The 25,652-nt window shown below is 40.1% G+C and overlaps 1 protein-coding gene across 8 annotated transcripts in view; it reads left to right on the top strand.

The window, feature by feature from the left end:
• The window catches only part of PLCB1 (phospholipase C beta 1), a 642,689-nt gene that overhangs the window by 424,559 nt on the left and 192,478 nt on the right, over positions 1-25,652 (top strand). The window lies entirely within an intron of this gene.

Genomic DNA, 25,652 nt, shown 5'->3' with positions numbered 1-25,652 from the left:
CTAGCCGCGTCTCTGCCTTCCGTTCTGGTCAAAGTGCTCCTCTTCCTCAGCCTTGGGCCTCTTGCCCTTTCCTGCTGCGAGTGGGATCTCGTGATTCTTCCACTCCTAAACTGGACCAATGTACACTGCCCAGTTTATACCAACTGGTTTTCACCCCATAGAACTGACTGGGTGTTGGACTCCTGCTTTTCCTCCCTTCAGTAACCTGTGACCGTAATGCAGTGACCAGCAATCTTAAAACAAAGTATTTCCATGTAACAGTTGGAACAGAGCATCAGAGAAAGGGGATTTTAAAACAACAAGCAGGCTATCCACAGGTTTTGTCTCATCTAATCTTGTGCTTCATTTAAGCTAAATTCGACAGGCTTTCTACTTAAGACAGAGGAACAGAACAGAACCAGTATACTTCCCCCTAGCAATCCTGTGCTTGTGTCTTTCATTCTGGTTCTACTAGCCTGACCCACCCTGTTTGAACTAGTTTCTGTGCTCCCCAAGGAGAGTGAGCTAGAGCAATTAAGGCTACTGGCATTGACTCTTAATGACCTTTAAGTGGAAGTTGTAAGGTGACTATTAGAATGGGCCTCCTTCCTCTTTCTGTATGTGGACAATCTCTGCCACCCAGTCAGACCTCCAGGATGAAATATCCATTCCTATGTATGGTAGAGAAACTCCATGCTAGTGACAGATCCAGCTTTAGTAGTTATTAATTAGTTAGTTATTAATTAATTAGTAGTTATTAAAGTGCAGCATCCCCCCCATTTATCACAATTACAATTTCCTTGGTAATTTAAAATAAGCTCGAGGGTCCTGAATCAGCAAAGCATTGAAATACGGGCTTAACTTCAAGCATTTGAGTAGCCCCACTGAAGTAAAGGACAGGTGCTTAAAGTTAAGGACATGATTAAGTAAAGACCTAGTGGTCACATTACTGTTTGTAGGACAAAAGTGAAGGGGGTCTTCTGTTAGGGTGAATGCCACTATATGCATGTTGAGTATTTCTAGTGAGTTCACTAAGTCAAGAAAATAGGTAGGTTAGCTGCAAGTGTTTTAATGAAAAAGTTTCTGCAACAAATGCTTATACAAATATTTAATCAAATTAATCTACTAATTTCAAATCAACTACTTAATCTATCAATTTTTGGACTGATTCACCATTGTCCTGCACCTTGTGCAGTCATTTAAATCAGTGCAATGTGGGTGTAAAATGCAATAAAATCAGAAAAGCAACTTTTTTCACTATTTGCACTGGCACTCAACAATGATGAATCGGGCCCTGTTAATTGAGAGAGAGATTGACAGCTAATGTTAAGAAATTGATTATGTGAAAATAAAAATACTGTAGACTGGTCTGTCTACAAAACCAAGAGGAGTACTAGGCAGTTTGTTGCTATGCATTGGGTCAAAGCTTTTGCTATTGTTAGAGATTTGCCGACAGTGAAGTTAGTCAAAAATCTATGAATATTTGGTGAAAAAAAGTGATTTTTTCCCCTTGAAAATATTTATAAAAAATGTTTCCAATTTTTTCACTGAAAATGTTTCCCCATAAAAAAATTGACTAACTCTAATTGGAAGGAATCTATTAGATCCTCTTGACTGTATTTATGGAAGAATTGCTAATGTCATTGAAAGACCATTCCAAGCACAACATAAAAACCTACAATGCAATGTATTCTGAAGGAGGATACTTTTTCAGGGGTGGAGAATGCAACTTACATTACTTTGATATTCTGATACAAGCCTAATAATGCTTAGATGAAAGGGCTTCTAACGATTTGTTGGTGTTAGTTATTGATCCTGTCTGTGTAAAATTTTCAAAAGGGCCTAAATCCTATTTTCAAAAGTGACTTGGGCATTTGAAAGCAATGGGAGTTAGGGACCTGGGTGCTTTTGAAAATCCCCCTAGGCACCTATCTGTATCTTTATGTGTCTAAATACCTGTAAAAATCTGGCCCTAAATCACTTTTGAAAATGGGATTTAGGCTCCTGAGTCATTTACTTATTTGAAAATCTCACCCCTTATTTTTTTGTGGCATAATTAGCAGTCTTTTATGTTTCTATATTTTATGTGACTGTAGGAGATATCCGTGTGAAAGAGTGTGATAACTTTTGGCAAACCCACTTTTAACAGCTACTAATTTAAATTAGATTCAATGTTATTTTCCTATTTTTGTTTGTTTTTGTAATGAGGTTTTAAAAAGTTAGAGGGAAGACTTATTTAAAAGAATAGAAGGAGTCACAGTGGAAGTATATGAGGCAATTCTACAACCTGAATCTAACTGAACATACCATTTCAACGTAATTGAAAATCATTGTGTCAAAACACTATTAAAGACCCTTGCAATTTGTAATCTTAGTTATACCTACGTAAATCCGGAGTAACTCCCCAGAAATGTTGCACTGAGATAAATGAGGTGAATTAGGCCTGTAATGTTTAATTTACTCAATAGATCTTAACAGTTGTTTCAGTGGTACTTTGCCTGCAGAGTCTGTGGGAGGTACTAATTCAGATGTAATCTTATCCCTTATTTGTAGATGGTTTGCAGTGGAGGTCCATTCTCCATACACATGATCATCACATTGATTAAATCAGCATACGGGTAGGATAACAGATAAAATAAGTATGATTATTTAAGGGATAGGAAACTCACAATAAAATAGTATCAGAAAGGGAGGGTACATATCCACAATGGGCCACTCAACATTTCGGATATGCCCAAATCTTGAGAGAGTTTGGATCCAGATTCCAACTTTGTAGCTCAGGCGCCTCTACAAAACATTACTAGCTGCATGGTGACGTGTAGCCGTTGGTCAAAGCTGCGAGTGATATAATGCTGTACAGCTTCAGAGAGGAGCACCAGTAGGACTGTGCTTAAGAAGACAATCCCTCCCTATGCTCCCTCCCATGCATGCCCCCTGCCTACAGACAACCAGCTCCATGGACTGATGTAGAGGTAGGGACATGGCCACATCCCCTGTTGGGTCCTAGAGACACCCAAAGGAAACAGTCTGATGTGCAGGGACTCTGATTGCTCCAGGTTCTTGTGCAGTTGCATAGCAGAGAGGAAGGGATCCTTGCATCCTCAGTACCTAGCAGCAGTAGAAAATATGTAGTTGATTCTTCTTCGCATCCATGTAACATTGCAGGTACCTTGCATCTTTAGATACTCTGGTTTCTGCTGTACCTTTAGGCACAACCTCACTGAGCCAACCCTGCTGGTGGTCCCCTCACCTCATTTAGAGAGACTGATACACACAGCAGAACTAGCATCACATCATCCTAGGAGAGGCAGGTTGGTAGGATCGTTCATATACTAGCCTGGTTATATAAAGATCCAAGTCCACTTATTTGCTCCACCACAGACTTCCTGTGTGACCTTGGGCTCTCTGCGTCTCACTTCCCCCACTGTAATATGGGGATAATAGCACTCCCTTAGCTCACAGGTGTGTTGTGAGGATAAATACATTAAAGACAGTGAGGTGTACACATGCTTGGGTATCTAAAATGCATACATAGATCCTTACACTCTCTGAGTGTAAATAGTGTGCCCCTTTTATTCTCTCTCCCACTATGTACTGTCACAGAGGCCTACCACAGACTGGCTGTTAAAGTGCATATGTCAATTGAAGCTTTTTTCCAATCACCTCACTTTTTGTTTCTAGACTGAAAGCCCAAATACAGATTATCTGTTCCATAAAGTGAAATTGTAGTAGCTCTAATTGGTGTTGTTATATGTACCTGCATAATCTAATATACATTATACCTTTACTTGATTTCACAAAGGTCCTCTGTATATTTCCCCTAGGCCTTCTTTCCAAGGTCACTTATTTCATTAGTCAAATCAAGTTAAGTCCTTTCAAATCTAGCACTCAAGAGCCAAATCCTGCCTGTTTGCCTTACATATGTGAATAGTTCCTTTGACTTCAGTGAGAATACTAGAATGAATAAGGTAAGCAGGATGTGGTCTCTTGCCTTATCCTTGCAAATATCAGAACTTCTCTCCTTATTTTCCATCAGCTGCAGGAAAGCCTATCTCTTGAAAGATCATCTTATTCAACAGATATCAGAACCTGCTGTAAATCAAATAAAAGATGTGTTGGGATGAGGTCTGTGAAGATATGAATAGACCTGAAATCAACACCGAATAAAACATGCTGACTAGCAACATGGAGAAAGTGTGAAATGAACCTCAGAAAGAACTGTATTGTAATGGCATGTGCTAGCACCATCCTAATGAGGGTTTGAGCAAAATTTCCAGTCTGTCCCTCTTCTCAGAGGTTTATACATTTTCTGCATGCAGTTGCTCTTGTCTTAAAGCCTGTCCTCCTGGATACAATTTCTATTTTTCTTTCAAAACCTGTTCTTTCAAGGCCTGGTCTTGCAATCCTCACTCAGGCTTAATTTATACTAAAGCCAGTGAGAATTAAACTTGAGTAAAGGGTGCAGGGTCTGGTCAAAGACAGTAATTGCCCCTTTTTCTTTTTGTCTACACACACATTTGCATTGCTGTTATTCAAACTAATTTAGTTCAACCAGTTTAAACCCTTATGTTTAAACCCATTTTAAACACGCTTACTTTGGTTTCAGCGTGTCTTATGTGAGTGTAGCGTAAACCTTTTCCTAATCATCTGAAATGAAATCAAAATGGATGTGTACACACAGCCTTTTGCACCAGTTTATTTAAATCAGTGTAAAATCATAGTTTTAGAGAAACCAGTGCAGCACAGAGCGTAGACAAGCCATGATGATCATACTATTTGTAATTAAGTTACCAAAAATAAGAAATATGATGATGTATCCACAAAAGCAAAATTTTCAGAGGATACAAAACTATTCAAGATGGTTAAGTCAAAACAGGCTGTGTAGAGTTTCAAAGGGATCTAACAAAACTGGGTGACTGGGCAACAAAATGACAGCTGAAATTCAGTGTTGATAAATGGAAAGTAATGCACATTGGAAAAACATAATCTCAAGTATATATATTTAATGATGAGGTCTAAACTAGCTGTTACCACTCAAGAAAGAGATCTTGGAGTCACTGTGGTTAGTTCTCTGAAAATATCCACTCAGTGTGCAGCAGCAGTCAAAAAAGCTAACAAAATATTAGGAATCATTAGGAAAAAGAATAGATAATAAGACAGAAAATATCATATGGCCTCTTTATAAATCCATGGTATGCCCACATCTTGAATACTCAGTGCAGATCTGGTTGCCGCATCTCAAAAGACAGATATCAGAATTGGAAAAGATACAGAAAAAGGCAACAAAAATTATTAGGGGTATGGAACAGCTTCCATATGAGGAGTAATTAATAAGATTGGGACTTTTCAGCTTGGAAATAGATGGCTAAAGGGGATATGATCCAGGTCTATAAATTGATGACTGGTGTGGAGAAAGTAAATAAGGAAGTGTTATTTACTCTTTCTCATAACACAAAAACTAGGGGTCACCAAATGAAATTAATTGGCAGCCAGTTTAAAACGAACAAAATAAAGTATTTCTTCACACAACGCACAGTCAACCTATGTAACTCCTTGCCAGAGGATGTTGTGAAGGCCAAGACTATAACAAGGTTAAAAAAAGAACTAGATAAATTCATGGAGGATGGGTCCATTAATGGCTATTAGCCAGATGGGCGGGGATTGCTGTTTGCCAGAAGCTGGGAATTGGTGACGGGATGGATCGCTTGATGAGTACCTGTTCTGTTCATTCTCTCTGAAGCACTTGGCCTTGGTCACTGTCGGAAGACAGGACACTGGGCTATATGGACAATTGGTCTGACCCAGTATGGCCGTTCTAATGTCAGAGCCAACCTTTGGGCCTTCCAACATCCACAGCCCTGTGCCTACTCATTTGGGAGCACTAGTAATGGAAAGCAAAACTTCTGTTTTCTAATTGGTTTCCAGTCTTTTGTTGTGAAGACAGCTTCAAAACATTGAACCAATCACTACGATTCAAAGAAACTAGCTCTGTTCTGCAGCTGAAAGCCTAAAAATCTTGCTCCCCCTTTCGTTTCTCCCCGCCTCCCACGACAAACACATACGCACACTTTTTATGTAGAATGAGCCAGTTAAGTTTGGAGTGTGTCCATATCAACGTCTTGCTAACCACCCCCAAAATCTGTTGGCAGGCCCTATGCATAGTCATGACATGATTAGCAACTGATAGAAATCAGCTATTGGGATAAGACTTGTGGGGGACAGTATTGTTTTACAGGCCTGCTCCAAGTCGCTAATGCTAGTTCTGCCCATTTGTTTATAAATATGGAGAGATTCTCCATAGAATAAGTTACACAACCATACAAATGCAGAATAATTGCAGACAAACCCTGGACATTCTGCAAAATCTAGCCAAGACACAATGGCATGGGTGCAGAATCATGTGCTATTGCAAGGGATTGTGCAGAGGTCGAATTGGAAAAGGAAAGTAAAAGGTACTGATATTTTTCCAAGTGCTCCACAAAATAAGCTTTCAGTAGATTGTGCAGGTGTTCAAACCATGACCATGTGTGCTGTCTGAGCTCCACTCCCCTAATACACCAATGGACTCTTCCAGCTTGGCTTCCCTTTGGGTGTGGCTCAGATGCCCTGTTGGATTTCTTGGCCCTCACCCCTTTTTTGAATTGGGGGAAAAAAAATAAGCCTGCCCACTCAGGGTGCCAAAATAAGTGACCAATCAGAGTAGATTGTGTAGATCTTCACAGTATGATCCTTCCTCTCCTTCCATGGAGTTAAATAACTTTCCCCTCCTTGCCCAATCACTTGCCAGCCAGAGTTGTGCGAACACGGACAAGCACAGTTCCCAGACCATACTGAGACTGGCCAAGGAGATAAGCAAGAACAGAGCTGTAGGCCTCATTTGGCATATTTGGCCCCTTTTCCTCCCTCTGCAGGGAGCAGCAGTGCTAAGAGAGAGAGACGGGGTTGAATGTTCCCCAGCAGCCACGTAGAAAAGCTGTTCTAGGAGCTTAAGGTGAGGCAGAAAGAGAGCCTGACTGGAGCGATCATCACCCAGAATTAATGAGGTACAACAAGAAACAGAGCGATAATATGAGGAAGGCAGAAAGCAGCACAACAAGAGTCAGATGGGGAAGGGACACATGAAAGATGGTCTAATGAGCCTGGATCAGAGGGGCACAGATGGCTCATGTAGGCACTTATACTGAGCTCATCACTGTAGTGTCTAGACATCTTACTGAAATAAGTGGATATTTAGGACAGGAGAGAGGAAAGGGAGAATGACAGAAATTGCAGGGTTGGGGCTTCAAAGAGCAGGACAGTGTCAATCTGCCAATCACATTATATGGTTCTGAAGGAAAAAATATCACTGTGCATGAAATGAATCAACACCAGGGAAACCGAATCATATCCAAACCCAGGACAAACAAAAAAAGCCCCATCAGAAATCAAAAGTTTTTTTCCAACTAAGTGGTTTAAACCACTTTATGTGTGTATTGGTGTGATTTAAAGTGATTTGTGGTGGTATTAGAGAGATTTTAAAGACTACTTATTAGCATTAGGTTGGCTTAAATGGCCAGCCATAGAGCAAATTAAATTGCTCCTTCCCCCCAAATTTCTCAAAAGAGTTTAAACATGTGCAACTGGTGTTTTTTGTTTTGTTTTTGTTTCCTGTTACTGCCGTTTCTGATTTTGTCAGTCCTATCAGCTGTACTCATTGTCTTGTTTCAGATTAACTGATGGTTTGAAGAATTAAATAAAAGGAAACACGAGACTAAATGTAAAACTAGATATTAATGGTGAAGGGCTGTCCCCTTCCTTTGTTTGAATATCTTTATATATTTATATAAACGAAAACGGTTGGCCTAATTTTCAGAAGTTCTGAGTACCTGCAAATCCTATGGAGGTCAATGGGAGTTGCTCTGCTGCATCCTTGAAAGCCAAGCCAAGTATTTCTCTTGCATTCCTACTGTTAAAGACGTTATTACCCTTGTTTAAATTGCCATGTGAAATAGCTATCAGGAAGTCAGAATCCAGTTCAGAATGTTTTGATAGGTCAAGTATCCCATAAAGGTCTGGACGTCTAGTCGATTCCTACAAAGATAACCAATAAAAATACAGCATTCATTAATTTTCCTGTGTGCCATAACACACATCAGGATGTGGACTTAGACTGGATACCCTGTAATTTTGAGATGGTTGAAAACATTTGGTTTCAAGCTTGCCTGTGCAGCTATGCTGTAGAGATGAGGGCTCAGTTTTGCAGTGTTGAGCACTCTGACCCCAGTCTAATGAAGCACTTGAGAATGTATTTAAGTTTGTGTAACAGTTGGGGGTAATATTATGGACAATTCTATTGCACTCCACTTTCCTACACTTCATCTTAACTCTTTAGGTATTTCTACACTGCAGTGAGGAAGTGTGATTGCAGCACAAGAAGACATGCTTTGGTCAAAGCCCCTCTAGACATAGGCTGTGTTGAAGCTGAGTTCTCTATTTTCAGGACTTTGGAAAGCATTACAGAGTTAAAGCTTGGGACTATTATATGCAAGCCCCTGAATTTATAGAGTGACTGCTTCCAGTCATCTTCAAAGACAGAGTTCTACACAATTCTTAATAAACAGACATTTGATGCATACATAAACGTTGTAAACAGTATTCAGGATATTTCTTTAATAACTTTTAAAGCAAAAGCTTTTAGGTAGTAAATCTACTGGTGCTCTTTCTACAGACTTCCACCACTTTGTTGCTCTTACATGTATTGCAATGAAAGGTTTCAACGTTACATTTACATTTGTATACATTAGTACTCCTATAAACACATTCCCCTCTGATCTTCCTTCACAGATGATCTCTGATGGCTTAAATATGTAGTGTGTGTATGTCACTTAGATTCTTCAGAGCTTGAGAACAACAGTACCATCTCAGTTCTTTTCCAACCACTTCAGTCTTGTCGGCAAATGGCTGTCTGGTGTTTCTTACAGCTAGCAGCATTCCAGTCCTTGGGTTAGTTTACTCATGTGAGTAGTCAGAGCCCCATTCAAGTCAATGGTGACTACTTACATGAGAAAAATTACATGCAGGATCAAGTCTTTAGATTGTAAATTTGGGGGTTCAAGGGGTTGTCTTCCTACATATCTGTAAATCACCTAACACACTTTTTGACCCCATAGTCTGTTGCTAAGTTAAAATTAAGGTTTTGCAACATCAGCAAACACTTATGGTTGACAATGCACATAGGTCAAGTATGTGGTGTGTTGTTTGTTTCTGGAGGAAGTGTGATGTTGTGGCTAATATTTTGCATAATAACTATGAAGGAGATTAATATGTGTAGTGTTTCCTTATCTGCTGCAAGCAGAAGGAAGTTCCTTGTGATGATGGGCAATCTATCATGGACAGCAAAATCATGCTACACGGGCACTAAGCAGATTAAGAGGCATCTCATAGCTTGGTCTTTCCATGCTGTTTAAGGCTTGCATAAGATAGATATCACATGGGGCCAACCTTAATCCCTTTTAAATGAAATTTTTATATATGAAATAATAATCATAACCTTATTACTAAACATTTAATGTGGAAATTACCTTAGTTGTTTGGGTTTTAAAAAACCCTTTGGTCTGTGAACACATGATGTCAAAGGACTTATAACAATTTGGATCAGAGAGAAGTGAGACTTAAATTCTGAGTGCCAGGTGTACGAGTCCTGTCTCTGTCTCTGTCTGTGCCTGTGGAGTTTAGGAACTCCACAAGAACACTACCCTGTGTATCTTTGTTTCTCTGAAAATTCAGTTCTGCTGAAGTTCCTGCCAGCCCCGCTCTGCCAACTACCATATGAAGCTTATAAAATGTGCAGGTAGAGCTGTGCAAATAACTGATTTTTCAGTTCACTGGCTGTTCTAAAAAATAATAATAAAAAATGGGGATTGAATGAAACTTTTTGTTGGATCCAAAACATTTCAGTCAGTTTTAAACTTTTAGAATATGTTTTAAAATTTTGATTTGCATAAAATGGATGTAAAATGAAGGCATTTGGAATAGAAAAATTACAATGTTTAATTCTGATATTTTTTCCTTTTTTTTTTTTTTTAATTTGGCAAAATTAACACAAAATGTTTAGGTTGTTTGAAACCTGCATTTTTCTCTGGAAAAAAATGTGGACCGAAAGCTTCACCCAGCTCTGTGTCCAGGACTCTTTATTAAAGTTATAATCTTTGCACAATAACACCTAGAAGTTTATTGCTTCTGAAGTGAATCATTTTTCCATCAGCTGCCCAGAATAACTCAAGGCCCTACACTTAGTGACTTCAATAAATTTAGAGTTTCTAAGCGAAGAGGAAGAGTAATGTGAGCCCTGGGGGTGGTGTCTTGAAGTGCCCTATAGTTTCTCCTTCACTGGTTGATGAATCAGAACACCAGCTTATGCTCTCCCAAGTACATTTTTGAGATATGAGATAGAATAAAGATTTTATACTTTTCCATGTCTTAAATATGGGTATGTTGAAATATTAACTCTGCCTGTTGTAAACCCTAGGGAAAGTACCACGTTCTCCATAAGCCAAAAATCTGTCCTTTTATAAAACTTATACTTTTTCAAACAAAAAAGAACCTTTCTCCAACAGCAATAAGTGTTTCTCCCCTCAAGCTCCCTCAGCTCCTCGATCAACCGCCTCATAAATATTGTGTGTGTTGTTGGAAGGGAGAGAGGGGGGTAGATATTTAGGTGGGGGGGGTTTCAAATGAGCCTACGGAAATTATGTGCCCAACTCCTATTTAATTTCCACATTCATTCTCATTTTCTTGTGCAAGTATGGTGGTGGTTGTGCTTGCTTTTTTAAACAATCAGGTAAATTAATGAACTCTCTGTCATAGATTAAATACTTTTATAGAGTGCCTGGCACATGTATTTTTTTCCAGAACACTATTAAAAGATCACGCAGTATTCATTTGAATATGGATGTACTTTTCCCCCTGTTAAACATCAACATGTTTTTAAACAATTTGGTCCCACTGCTTTAAATCACCTTTCAGTAACTGCTTAAGAATAGTTAGAGACACAAGGTTGGTGAGGTAATACATTTTATTGGACCAAGAAGGAGAGCTCTGTGTAACTTAGAAATCTTGTCTCTCTCACCAACAGAAGTCGGTCCAATAAAATGTATTACCTCACCACTTTATGTCTCTAAAATTCTGAGACCAACACAGCTACAACAACACTGCATGTAAGAATAGTCAGTCGCATTAATGTCCTTTGATGACTTGATGGGGTCATTTCCTAGGCAACAGTGTTTACTGGCACAAACAAGTACAAAATAGGTAAGTGCCCTGCTGTTGCACTTTGAAGGAGCTTTAATAATGCAATTCTATTTAAAGCATAACTTTTGACATATAAGCGGTGGGCTTCCTGTCACCAGAAGTTATGGGGGCAGATCTTCCAAAGTGCTGAACAGCTCCTACAAGGTGCTCTTAATTCTGACATTAGAAATTAGAGATATTTATATTAACTTCAGGGTTCTGAACATTTTCCATGCGCTCCCCCATTTTACTGCAGAAGACCCCTTGGCAGTTTTCCCTGTTTAATAGTACAGTACAGCAGAGCCCACCAAAACTGCACTTCACTAATCTTCACAATTTTTAATTCAGAGAAAAAATCTGACTTCTCCCCCTTTCTCTGCAAAGTATTCATAGAGTGTTCAAGTTAGGTTCTCTTATTACTGAGACTTCATTAGTTTTAGAAATGGCACTGTAGCAAGTTTTAGAGTGTGTTTACTATCAGAATAATTACATGTAAACTACTCTTGTCAAAATAAATGAGCAAAGTACAGTTTTGTAATGCATTCTCCTTTCTTTTTACATGTGTGTGTTTGACTTGCTTGCCAATTTGTAAAATTCATTTTTTTGCACTAGGTTGCACATTTGTTAAAATCATACTGAAATAGGAGATCTCCTCACCTGGAACAGTAACCTCCCCTTTACAAATATGTTACAGTTGAAGCACTTCAACTTTCTAAATTATTAACTGGCGCAACATAATAAACAAACAATGTAAATCAAAGCAATGATGTGGACTAGCAATAATGGATATTGTAGATGTGAATCTAAAAAACACAACAGTGGGAAAATACAGCTTTATATGTCTTGATAACATGACACTTTTTTTTTTTTTTTTTTTTTTTGCTTTTTAATCACTGGTTGTATTTTGAAAGTGCAAGGTTTAGGCTGAGTTCTCCAGCCCTTTGTTGAGCAATATTTATGGTGTAAGGTTTTGCCTGTTGTCCCTACATTTATAATATTATTCCTCAGTAATAAGTTTAGGTTGTAAGGGAAACTTCCTATTCTGCTACATTTGTTGCATATACTTGTAAAGAAATACAAGCTGTCTTGCACCCATGCATTCTCAGCCTGACTCTGCTCTCAGGTGTTTATCAGGAGTAACTGCACTGAAGCCAGTGGAGTTACCTCAGTGTAAAACTGGTGTAACTGAGAACAGATGCACATCTCTGGTCTTCTTGGATCATATGTGAAGATCAAATTTTCCTCATCCCAATCTAGCTTCCACCAAAATCATATTGCAGAATTTGTTTCATCAACGTGTGAGAGTGTGATGGAGACGTATCCCAAGAAGCTGTAATGAAAGTTTGTCTCATCAACTCATAGCCTGTTTGGGGCCCCTTTCCATGGGGGGAAGGGTCCACAAACAAATTTTAAAAAGGAAATTCCCCAGTCACTCACATCTCCCAAAAATCTGTTCCAAGGCCTGGCTCTTACCTCACAGCCTGGGTGAGTAAAAAGGGTCTCCTCCACAGAGTATGACTTGCAGTTGCCCTGCCCTAGCTGACTCCCTTGCAGCTTCTCAAGTCATTCCCCTCCACGTTTTCTTTCTCCTTCCCTGAAACTGTTTCAGCTCTTTGAGAAGGAATCAGCTGCCAAAGGCTCCTCCTTTCTGCAGGTATCTCTGGCTGCCTAATTTAGCAAGCCTGTTTCAGACTTCAGGCCTCCTACAGGCCAGCTCCTTCACTCCATCTCACTCAGAAGACAAGGGAGTCTCTACCATAGGCAACACAGGCAGTAGCAAAGGCCTGGCTAATCCAGGCAATTACCCCCTGGGGCTACAATTTCTTGTTGACTCTGGCAGCCTGGAAAGAACCTGCTAAGTGCATGCTAATGAGTGTCAGGGCAAGCAGTGCATTTTGTGCCCCTCTTCCTCTTCTCTTCCATGGAGGAACTCATGGTACCCAAAGAAAAGGAGTGCAATGGCCCCAAAATCCTAAAACAGCCAGCAAAGAAGACAGTAAAATGGCCCAAAATGAGAACAGATGGATTTTGCTTCCTCTTTCCAGGGAAGCAAGAAGAAGACTGGGAAGAGGGAATGGGGAGGTGCTCAGGTAGCTGAAAGGCACTAAAATAAACGTTTCCTATTGGCTGCTGTCCTACATAATCTGTTTAGGAGGAGGAGCCCCCTGACCTCTCCTCCTTGGTCCTGTGCTGTTGGAACCAGGACACACGTTTGTTTTTCTTTCATTTTTTAAATTTTCTATTTCCACTTTGGTAAGTTATGTAAGGGTTTTCCAACCAATATCTGCTTCTTTCCAGCACATTTTGTCTCATAGCTGAGTCCCACAACAAAAATCTTAGTGCAGAATTTGTGACAGCACTGTTATTTCCATTAATTTTAACCTTTAAAACAGCGTTACCTTAAAGTACTGGGGAATTTTTAGTTCTCACCAACAGTGTCTGCATGGACCAATTAATGCACAACACGTTAGTGTGCTTTAGAAATCACATTCCCCATAGTGTTCCATTAAGACAGGCCTTAGTGGCCCCCAGATCACAGTTTCACAGTTTGGGAAAATAACTATACGTGCCAATAGTGACATTCCTATAAGACTTTATTTGGCTGAGACGCGAATTGTGGTCTACTGTGATTCACTGTATTTTTATCTGTCACTCTATATTCAAAATCTCATTATCTACAAATATGACCAATTATCATGGGATCCAGGCACCACATACATAAGAAAACGTTAGAACTACTTCTCTTTGCAAAGGACTGAATGTCTCTGCCTCTCTCATATCAGAGAAGATATCTTGTACAGGACAACTTATTGTTTGGCTTAGAAGGCATCTCGGGGCCAGTTCATTGCTCTAGAAAGGCTGTTGTCTTGCATTCTTACCTGAAAGTGTCCAGACATTAATTCATACTGAATTTTGGAGATTGGAATCCTCTACCGGGAGGACAAAGCAATATCTTGGGTTTACTGCTTTAAAAACTTCACATATCAGGGTCATCACTTTGAAATGAAACTGGAATTGGATAGGGAGTCAGTGAAAAGCACAGAGTTAGATGTTTTCTCTTTGGACTGCACAATGGAGCAAGTTGCTGAGGTTCCATGTGGCTTTTGTGGTTATCTGCAGCTGGACTGTTCTGAGGTAATCTCACCTAGAGTGGATGAAAGCATTGATCACCTAGGTCTTCAATCAAGAGGAAAGGGTATGCTCATTTCCACCAGAATGAAATTTAGCCCCCTCCCTCCCCCCTTCCGGTTTTTGATATTTTTTAATGTAACCTTTTTAAAAATATTGTTAAACCTTATTCAAACTGTTTTGGTTTAATAATTGTAACCGTGATGTAAAGTAAAACCAGTGGGATTGAGCCCTGCCTACATTTATGCAATTCCCACCTTCAAAATTGATCATAATTGGGTCTGTTGGTTTGAAAACATACATTATAACCTAACTTTAAGGAAGCATATATTAGATGGTCTTGTATCAAAGAGACAGTCATAGACTTTTAAGGCCAGAAAGGACCGATATGATCATCTAGCCTGGCCTCTTGCATAACACAGGTCATAGGACCTCACTCAATAATTCCTGCATCGAGCCCATCATTTCTGTTTGAGCAACAGCAAATCTGTTAAGCTACCTCTGCACTACACACCACTTTCGGCCACGTGTCGTGTATGTGTAGCTAAAAGCAGCAGAGAAAACAAGCTGCATCCACACTGCGGTGTGTAATTATATGTGTCCGTCAAAGGCTTTGGCAGAGGGGAGCCAGCAGAGAAAAGCTTCAGCTGCTCCCTGCTGCCAGAGCCTTTCCCAGCGGCAGAGAAGAGCTCCAGCAGTGGGGAGCTGCCAGAGTTTTTCCCTGCTAGTGGAGCATTTCTTGTTGCAGAGAAGGTCTCCAGCAATGGGGTGCTGGTAGCTTTTGATGGAGCTTAACCCCATCACCTGCAAATTGAGGGAATGCACCCAATTAGTCATGCTCTGTACCTGGGGAGGTAAGTAGCTAATTATCTCCTGGCCAGAGAAGGTGGAGCTAAGCCATAATAAGTAGCCTGAAGGAGCTCATTTGGATAGAAGACTGCAGAGGAGACAGGTCTCTAGCAGACCAGAAGCCTAGAGTTAGGGTAACAGATAGGCTATATGGGGGCAGCATGCTGCAGAGGCAGTGTAGTTCCTGAAAGAGAAGCCCTGAGATAGGGTTTGGCAAGTAGAAGGAGAAGACTTCAGTAGCCCAAGGAGGCAGAAGAATTATTCAGATATATTTGGACTTGTTCTTGATACCTTGGAAGGGGTTTGAACTTTGTGACTTCCCCAAGGCTGTGCTGCAGAAGACCTGGAGCCAGAGGCAGCCAGCCAGCAGGAGGTGCTGGAGCTAAGGATCCTGGTGATGTTATGCCCAGACACAAGAGGTTGCCCCATGGGTGAATGTGCCCCACCACACAGCCTTTCCCTGCTGCCCTGCCCCCTGATGCCAGAGCCTTTCCTGGCTGAGGAGAAGGGCTCTGGCAGCAGAGAGCTGCCAGGTCTTCTCCCAGCTACCAGAGTCTTTTCCTGAGGAGGAGAAAGGCTGCAGCAGCGGGAGGCAGTGGGAAACTAAACTGCTAAAAATAGCAATGTAGATGGGAGGCATGGCTTTGGGCAGTAGAGAACATGTAGGTATGTACTCTGGGTACATACCCATATCCTTCAGGTGTGTCTTTACTCTACTAGCTTAATCCGTGCCTCACTGTCTAAAGTGTGATTTATACCCATGATAGGAGGGCAATGCATGTATGTACACTACATGCCGCTAAAAGAAATCTACAGTGTAGACATACTCTTAAAGAGACATCCAGTCTTGATTTCAGTAAAGGCAAAGCAAAGTGAAAAGGGAAAACTTTCTACATGTCAACTATAGTTTTTATATATAGTCTAGTTTACCTGAAGCTCCGTATTCTGAAATTATGTTTTTTAACATACAATGTGTATCATTAATCACCAGCTGTTGTGATTCTTAGTCCTACTTTCTAGCAGGTAAAGCAAAGATTTTCAAAACTACTTTAGGGAGTTAGAAACCCAGTTCCCAATAAAATTAATGAGAATTGGCTGCCTGATTTCCTGAAGTGACTTTGAAAAACCCATCCTACACGTTTAACTTGCTGGTAACGACCGCCATTGGAGTAGAATGCACAAATTCCATAGACGATGGGCCCTTGCGAGCAGAGCCCCTCTTTCTTGAGTGTTTGGAAAGAGCCCAAGACAGAATGGGAGTTTCCATGAATAAATAATAATTAGTAATAAATTTAACATTGTAACGTTACTTGCATACTTCCTTGACCTGTATTTATAGACATGAACCATGCAAATCTGGGAGAAATTTTGGAAGCTTTGCTTTTTCTGTTGTAAAATCCCATTTTCCTTTTACATTTGAGAAGACCCTAATCTTTTTGGAGATTTTCTGAGGTTTGTGATACTAGAGGCGCATGCGAATTATTGGGTAGACATTCACTTTGCTATTTCATTTCTGCTTGGTTTATCTACAGTTTAATCATGGTAATAAGTAAGTGGAGGAAATGTTTCCTTACATAAATGCAGAGTAAATTGCTTAAGGCTCTAAATATCTCTACCACAGGTAGAAGACTGCACAATATATTGTTTTCCTATTGTAGAAACTATCCTGAGACATCAAATGTTAGTTTTCCCTGTTCCATAGGGATCACCTAAAATGATAAAAAGTTGGTGATGGCTTCATTTTTATTAGAGCTGTGCAAATAGCTGATTTGTTTTCCTGTTTGTTTTGCTGGCTGAACTGAAAAATAAAAAAAATAGTTTTGGGTCAAACAAAATGTTTTGTTCAAACTGAAATTGAATGTTTTGCTGTGTTGTGATTTTGAGGTTTTTAAGCTTTTCTTAAATAAAATTTGAAAATTTGAAACAAAAAGTTTTGAATTGAAAAATCAAAACATTTAATTTAAAAATGTCATAAAGGAATGTTTTGAGGTTTTTTGGAATTTTTTGTTTTGTTTTTCTGATTGGCAAATTTGACATAAATTCACATAATATTTCAGTTGGCTGGAATCTGCATTATTTTGGCAAAAAAGTTCAACCCAAAATTGTAGCCTAGCTCGAATTATGACGACAAAGACTTCTAATTCAAATAAGGCAAATTCTACTTTCCTTGTTAGATTAGCTCTTACTCAGCAAAACATCCTAGATCTGACTGTCCTTGGCTGCATGATGGAGTCATATTTCCACGTGGATTAACTGATATTGAACAATTTCTCTTACCTACTCAATTTAAGCACAGACATGCTTTTTCTCTCCCTACCTACTTGTCATTCACCAATATTTATTCTGGAAATTGCTTAGGAAATATCATTCTCCATTCCTATTCAGGTTCCCCTGTGTCTTTTTTACAATATCTCAAGGCAGCAATACAGCAAGGAATCTTGCTTTTCTCCTGCGTTATTGGTTAAGATTCTTTTGCAAGATTCTAATTATATAGTGAACTTTTTTTTTTTTAAACAGTGTTTACAGTCTTTGTAAATTTGTGGGTTGCTAGGTGGGTGTAATTCAGAGTAGAATTTTGTCTCTTAAAAAGTAAAGATCCAAAGTGTGAATCATTCTTTCAACACGACAGTATATTCTCCAATATTATATCAGGTCTAATTTTAAATGAGTCAAGCAATGGGGCATCTGTCACACCCATTGCACTACTGTTCCACAGTCTAATAAATTTCACTATTGTGAAGCTTTTTCAAATATCCTACATTTTCCATTGCTTATTCTGATGTCATTGCTCCTTGCTGTTTTTTGCCCTGGGCCACCTTAAACAGTTCCTCCCTATCCTCATTGCTTATGCTTCAGATGCTTGTCGACAGTTATTGCATTCCTCCTTAGTCACTGTTTACGGAGGTTATACATACTGAGGGCTCTCATTTTTATTTCTCTAGGTACCTTAGAGAGACAATGTTGTCTAATGGTTAGAGCACAAGAGGCAGAGTCAGGAGACCTACGGTCTTTTTGCCAGTTCTGTCTATAGGCAGGTCATTTAACCTTGTCATAGCTCAGTTTCCATCATGAAATGGAAATAGTAATGCTTACCTCACTGTTTAAAGCCCTTTAAGATGCTTGGGTAGAAAAGGCTATCCTGTAAAAGTGCAGTTTATTATTAACAATTTCTGTTGCTCTTCTCTAAATTCTCTCCAGTTTGCAGACACTTTTGTGATTGTGAAGAGCACTGACATATAGACCCCGATCCTTCCAACACTTCTAGCGCGTGCTTACCTCTAAGTCATGAAGCTAATGGGACTCCTCTCATGATTAAGATTACGCATGTGCATAAGTGTTGGTGCGACTGAGGGTTGGTATTTTCACCTCCTTGATCAGTGACTTGATATCAGTATCCTGGGCAGCCCAATATCACATTGGCTTTTTTACCACCATGTCTCATTGCTAATTCATCCAGTGTTGCTGTCTTTTTTAACTTCTCCATTTTCTTCCAGTGTTACTTATTTCCAGGTACCTCCCTCCCATCCTATTTTGGATTATTTTCTACAGAGATATTAAGCTTAATTTTCACCTGCTGAATCTCATCTGATTTCCTGCCTATTTTTCCCTGTTTCATTGCTGTGTCCTTGCTTGTATTCACAATGCCTCCCAATGTAATATCTGTCAATTTATTTTTCATGTTGCTGATCATTAATTATCTGAAAGCAGAAGGAAGTACAGTGGTCTTTCTTGGGACCAATACTGTTCAATATATTCATAAATGATCTGGAAAAAGGGGTAAACAGTGGGGTGGCAAAATTTGCAGATAATACAAAACTACTCAAGATAGGTAAGTCCAAAGCAGACAGCGAAGTTACAAAGGGATCTTACAAAATGGAATGTCTGGGCAACAAAATGGCTGATGAAATTAAATGTTGATAACTGCAAAGTAATGCACATTGGAAAGCATAATCCCAACTACACATGTTTAATGATGGGGTCTAAATTAGAGGTTACCATTCAAGAAAGAGATCTTGGAGTCACTGTGGTTAGTTCTCTGAAAATATCCACTCAATGTGCAGCGGCAGTCAAAAAAGCTAACAGAATGTTAGGAATCATTAGGAAAAGAATAGATAATAAGACAAAAAATATCGTATTGCCTCTTTATAAATCCATGGTACACCTACATCTTGAATACTGAGTGCAAATCTGGTCACCCAATCTCAAAAAAGATATATTGGAATTGGAAAAGGTACAGAAAAGGGCAACAAAAATCATTAGGGTTATGGAACAGCTTCTCTCTGAGGAGAGATTAATAAGACTGAGACTTTTCATCTTGGAAAAGAGATGACTAAGGGGAATATGAAAGAGGTCTATAAATTGATGACTGGTGTGGAGAAAGTAAATAAGGAAATGTTATTTACTCCTTCACATAACACAAGATCTAGGGCTCACCAAATGAAATTAATAAGCAGCCAACTTAAAATGAAGAAAAGGAAGAATTCCTTCACACAACACACAGTCAACCTATGGAAATCTTTGCCAGAGGATGTTGTGAAGGCCAAGACTCCAACGGGATTCAAAAGAGAACTAGATAAATTCATGGAAGACAGGCCAATGGCTATTAACCAGACGGGCGGGGATTGCTGTTTGCCAGAGGCTGGGACTGTCCAATGGGATGGATCACTTGATGATTTACCTGTTCTTTTCATTCCCTCTGAAGCACCTGGCCTTGGCCACTGTCAGAAGACAGGATCCTGGGGTTGATGGACCATTGGTCTGAACCAGTATGGCCGTTCTAATGTTCTTAAGACATTAAATGAAATCAGCCCTAGCACTGGGTGCCCCATACAATCTAATTTATACTGTCAGAACCAGAATGGACCATCATGACCATCTAGTCAGCTTTCAGTTCATTTTCATTTATCCAGGCTTTGCTGGATTATCTTTTCCAGTAAGATTCTTTCTTCAATAATATCCAGATATATGAATTCTATCATATCCCTTCCTCCATTAGCTTATTAATGTGATTAAAAAAGTGATCAATTTGTCTGGTGCAACTTTTCTGTTTTGCTGATCACTGTGAGAATGTGGCTTAAAAGAAAGGGAGGACAGAGTTCCTCCTCCTATCAGATAACTGATGTAGCTTATTAAATGCCCAAATATTATGGTGATGTGTTAAACAATTAAAAAACCTTAAGTGACTTAGGAGCCTAGTTCCCATTTTTAGAAGTGACTTAGCTATTTAGGGCCCTATGTCCCACTTAACTTTCAATAAGGCTTAGGTTCCTAAAGCCTATGGCCCCTAGACTCTCAAAGGTATTTAGGTACTTAATTCCCTTTGGAGTTAGGCACCTGAATATGTATGAGGATCTGGGTCTCAGACTCCTTTGAAAAGGAGGGTTAGGCTCCTAAGCTACTTGAATGCTTTTGAAATTTTTTACCTGATTTACAAATAATACATAGAATATCAGGAATGCTTATTATTCCAGGTTTCCTTTAGGCCCTTACATGTTTTTCTCAATACTTTTTCCAGTATTTTACCTCTCCTGTTCCTTTATATAGTAAAATATGGGAATCCATTTTCTATGGCCACGCTCCCAGGATGCCACTTTCACTGAACCTCACCAAAGCCTGCTGTGCGTGTGCAAGTTTTGGGAGCCAAATATCAGGCAACTGAAACACTCTCTCTCTCTCTCTCTCTCTCTCTCTCTCTCTCTCTCAGTGTACTGGCTCCATGAGAGAAAAAAGATTAGAGGCACTGGAACTAGCGGTGTGGGGGGTGGAAGTGGTTTCCATTTGTGACAGAGTCCTTGGCAGCAACCCCTAAGCCAGCCCTCTGTCATGCCAGCCCAGAGTGAGGTAAATTGGAGCTGGCTAGAGACACCTGCACTTGATTGGTGCAGGGGAAACAACTGTCTGCCTAATTAGCCCGGGGCTATAAACAGGCCCAGGTGAAGGGGAGGAAAAGGGGAGAAGCTGGGGAGTGGAAGGGGAACAGAGGCTCTACCAGTCTGGCTGCAGAAGCTCCTAAGGCAGCTAGCCAAGCTGTATGTGATAAGACGGCGATGGGACTGTAAATGAACTGCACTGGATTGCTAACTAAGAGGATTTTGAAGTAATTTGTGACAAAGAGGGTGGCCGAAGTGGAGGGGCGGTGGTAGAGAACCCTTACACCATTGTACACAGGCTTTCCAGTTTGGTTCAATGACTCCATGCCCTGACTAAAAATTGGTCCAGCACCCCTGAAAAAGATACCTTATGTTAGTCCTATTATACAAAAGTATAGTCCATTCTGTGCAGGAACAAGATATTTCTGACAAGCTCTTCCAATAAGTCCCGCTGTCACATAGCATGAAATATTCTGTGTGTGTTTTAATTTGAAAACAAGTAGTAGTAAGGGAGGTAAAAAACTCATCAGTCACCAGCCGTCCTGTCAAATACAATCAACGATCCATCTGTTTTCTCTGTATATAGAAGAAAAATGTATGAATCAGGCTGTTTTTTACACTGTTTTGACACCAAAAATAGCAATATCTATTTCCTTTCTTTAAAAGAAGTATTAAGACAAATAGTAATTGATCATTGATCAGGAACAGGTTTGGTTTAAGTTGAAAATTGGTGATCCATTAGAACATCCTTAATGTTTTCTTGCATAGCAATTGTTAACCTTGATATGATGGAAGTAGAATATTCTGTTACAAAGGGCACCCAAGGGTACCTGCATTAAATGTGGTACCTTTTCCTTTTGAAACTCATATTTTTAAACAGAGCAAGTACCCACTGAATGATGGGAAAAGTCTAAGTAAAGTGTAGGATCTTTAAAAGAGAGAGAGCGCACAGGAAGGAGGAAGAATTTTTTGTGGACATCATCTGGGTGAACATTTCAGTGGGGGCACTTCCACATTACCCCATGAAATATAATTTTGCAAATAAGTTCTGAATAATCACATGTATTAGAGAGGAGCCATCCCAATGAGAAAGAAAGGCATTCTGTATACTAGTGAGCTACTGAACAGGATGCTACCCCAGGAAAGGAAAAGATCTCAACTAATATCTGCAAAAGATTTATGGACATAGCAGATGTGATTATAACTAAAGTACAGTTTACTCCATTGCCAACACAGCTAAGAAAGAGTGTTCTGGATTCTATCCCTTCTTTTGCATTATCAGTGGAATTATTTACTATAGGCTTGATCCAAAAGCCATTGAAATTAATGGAAGTCTTTCAACTGACTTCAGTGGGCTTTGGATCAGACATAAAAACGGCCATACTGGGTCAGACCAATGGTTCATCTAGCCCAGTATCCCGTCTTCCAAGAGTGGCCAAAGCCAGGGGCTTCAGAGGGAATGGATAGAACAGGTTATCATCAAGTGATCCATCCTGTCAGTCATTCTCAGCCTCTGGGAAAATATATTCTAGTTAGTTACACAATTCAAACATATAAAAGTCAAGAGAGCTATCAATGGAGGGCATTATCTGAAAGCCTTAGGTCCACACAGGGAGTGATTTGACCTCTTGAACTCTTATTAATGGTAATAGTGAGTGAGAAGGAAACAAGCCAGTTTAATTCTCTTTTCACAATAGTATACTGCCCAGGAAGAGAGATTATATTGATTATTTTAAAGAAATTAAATTTGAACATTTCTATAGATCTGAGTTAGAGAAAAAAAAAACGTAAACATTTTTTTTGCTTGGTGAGGTAGCTAAAGATACAACATAGACCTAATGGGATTATTGCTGAAGTAAGGTCTGTGTGATCAAGCCCTATATTCAGTTTCTTGTCCTGCTCCTTTTTAGGCCCAGGACTGTGTTCTCCTGTTTGTAGAAGAGCATGAAGAATGGCAATATCACTATGAATCTGTCTTGTTATAGTTCACTGGGCAGGTTTTCCTTTACCTAATACTCAGATAAAATATGATAGCTGCTAATGAAAGAGCTGATCATGTTTTTTTTCTTTCAGCATGCCTAAGAAAACTGAGAACTAACTACCAATAAATTCAAGTAATTTTATTACGAACTGCCATCTGTGGAGACTTGTCTCTCATTGGTTGGCCTTGGCAAGGTCATTTACATGGTCACAAACAATTTATTATGTAGTACCCAAAAGTAAAAACATCTTTGACATCAAATTCTCACCATTGCAAAATCCGCAATAATTCTGCTTACAAATTGCTTCAGTTTCTGAGAAGTGGTCTCGTACATGGTGATGGAGAAGAAGTAGCCCACTGTAGCGGTGAGCTAGCTGCTAAGATGTGTGGGGGTGTAGCTAATAAGGCCCTGAGGCCTCTTCACATTAGCACCACCTGTTTACGGTTCCATGGGTATTTGGGGAGAGGATGAGGTAGGGACCTGTGGCAGGGGTGTGATGGGGAAGTCTAAGAAGCTGCTCTGGGTTCAGCTGGTACCAAATGGGCACACCTGCAGAGTCTGCTCCACTTGTAGGAAGCAAGCTTAAAAGGGAAAACTTGTCACAGGAAGGACAGCACCCAAACTGTCTTACAGCAGGGTTGCTGGGAGGAAGATGGTATGTGAACTTCTGCTGCCCACAAGGACCCACCAGACCACATACAAGCCGATTGCTGTATGGAGGGATTGAAGGTAAATCCTGACCTGAGGTTTAGCCATACCTAACTGCTATAAACAAGCCAGATTTCCATAGATTCTCTTAAAGGAAAACTCAGACTAAATGTCTTCTTAACTGGAAGGTCCCTGTCTCTGGAAAGACTGGAGTAAGATTCCCAAAGGAGAAAAGATTTTGGAAGGGAGGACACTCTGAAAACACCCAAGCAGGGCCTGGAAATGGTCCAGCCTATCACAGGGGGTGTTAACTCTGTAGGAAACTGTCACAGAACAGCATTAATTCTCCGTTTGTGTCACTAAGAGCCTGATCCAAGTCATTGGGAGTCTTTCTATCGACTTGGATGGGTTTGGGATCAGGCCCTAATTCCCTGGGTAGCAATATGAGCCAGTAACAGCACAGCTCCTTGCTACCTGAACGGGGCAGGTCCTTGGGTCAAGCAGATTGTCCAGCCATCTGATTGCCCTATGAGTCCCTAGGCTTGAACCCTTCCTCAGGTTTCCTGATTATTATTTCTCCAGCCCAGAGACTTTCCTGTGGAAGGGAAAGCATTTAGGCCTCTGTCTGATGACTGATTACTGTGTGACAGAGCATCCAAGGAGCCCCAGAAGATTGTAAGTCCAATTACAGTGTTCAAGTTGTGGAAGGGCTCAGTGTTTTCCCTTTCATCCTTCTTACATTTATTGTCATAAGAATGAATTATGATTGCGCTATTTTGTATTCTCCCGACACGCCTTGTCGCAGGAATAGATTCATTTGCTGTGATGACCCTGGGTTGTTACAAGAACAACACATCAGAATTTAAATCTGTTACATGCTTTGGTTAACTGGCCACGTCTTCCTCTCTGATCACAGCCAAGTCCTGAAATCCATGCTCAGGCTTAAAATAACTACTTTATGCTAGGGGGAGAGAGAGAAAGCACATTTTCATCCGTTAATTTCAGAGGACTTTACAAAGGTGGGAGAGGGATGCTATTTCCTGTTTTACAGGTCAGGTTGTCTGAGGCATAGAACTCGTGACTTTTGCTAAGGTCACAGAGTTAGACAGTGGCAGAGTTAGGAACAGAACCCAGATCTTCCACGCCCTAGCCCTTTACTGAGTTCGCTACCTCCTGCAGTTAGACATACTGTGCAGGATACTTTGGACAAGCCGAGAAAAACACATCTTCTTCCAGCTTGGAACCTGGCCTTGTTAGGAGACATCCTCCTTATCTGATCATACACTCTTCAAAGGCAGAGAAGTCAGTATTTATGTTCATCTGCAAGGAACAACTATGTAGCGCATTGAGAGTATGTTGTGCATCAAACAGACCTGTAGAGGAAAACTAGACAAACAAAATCGGGGAAAAAAGGTGGGGAGGGCAGGGGAGCCCTGAAGGTAAATGTTATGGCTTGGCCTAGTGCAGTGCATGTGTCAGATACAGAGTAAGTCCAAGCCTACTATATAACACTTACCCAGTGGTTTATAGATCAAATTCAGCCTCTGTGTAAGCAGGCACATCTCCACTGAAGTCAATGGTGTAGATTCCCCTTGTGCCAAGGCTGAACTTGGTCCTATAATTTCAAAGGAATGCTCAAATTTCATTAGTCCTGACACCCTGGGAAATAAGAATTAGAACACAAGTAAAATAATTACAAAACAAAGCTAACACACTTTCTAAGGGGGTTAGTTAGTCTGAGTTCAGAGAGACATACTGGAATCATATTGACAAAAGAGAATTTACCAGTTCCTTTTGGTTGCTCTGTATCCATAGCCTTCTGCTCCTCAGATTCCTGGTATATTTATTCCCCCAGCAGTGGTGTTTTTACTCTGTCCTTATTCAGGATAATTCCCAGTCAATGGGAATTTGCCTGAGTAGGAATTGA

The sequence above is a fragment of the Emydura macquarii genome, unplaced genomic scaffold (assembly GCF_026122565.2).
Source record: "Emydura macquarii macquarii isolate MOO-44397 ecotype Brisbane River unplaced genomic scaffold, CSIRO-AGI_Emac_v2 contig_2676, whole genome shotgun sequence".
Lineage (NCBI taxonomy): Eukaryota > Metazoa > Chordata > Testudines > Chelidae > Emydura > Emydura macquarii.
The sequence above is the reverse complement of the archived record's forward strand: the minus strand, read 5'-3'. Positions and strand labels throughout refer to the sequence as shown.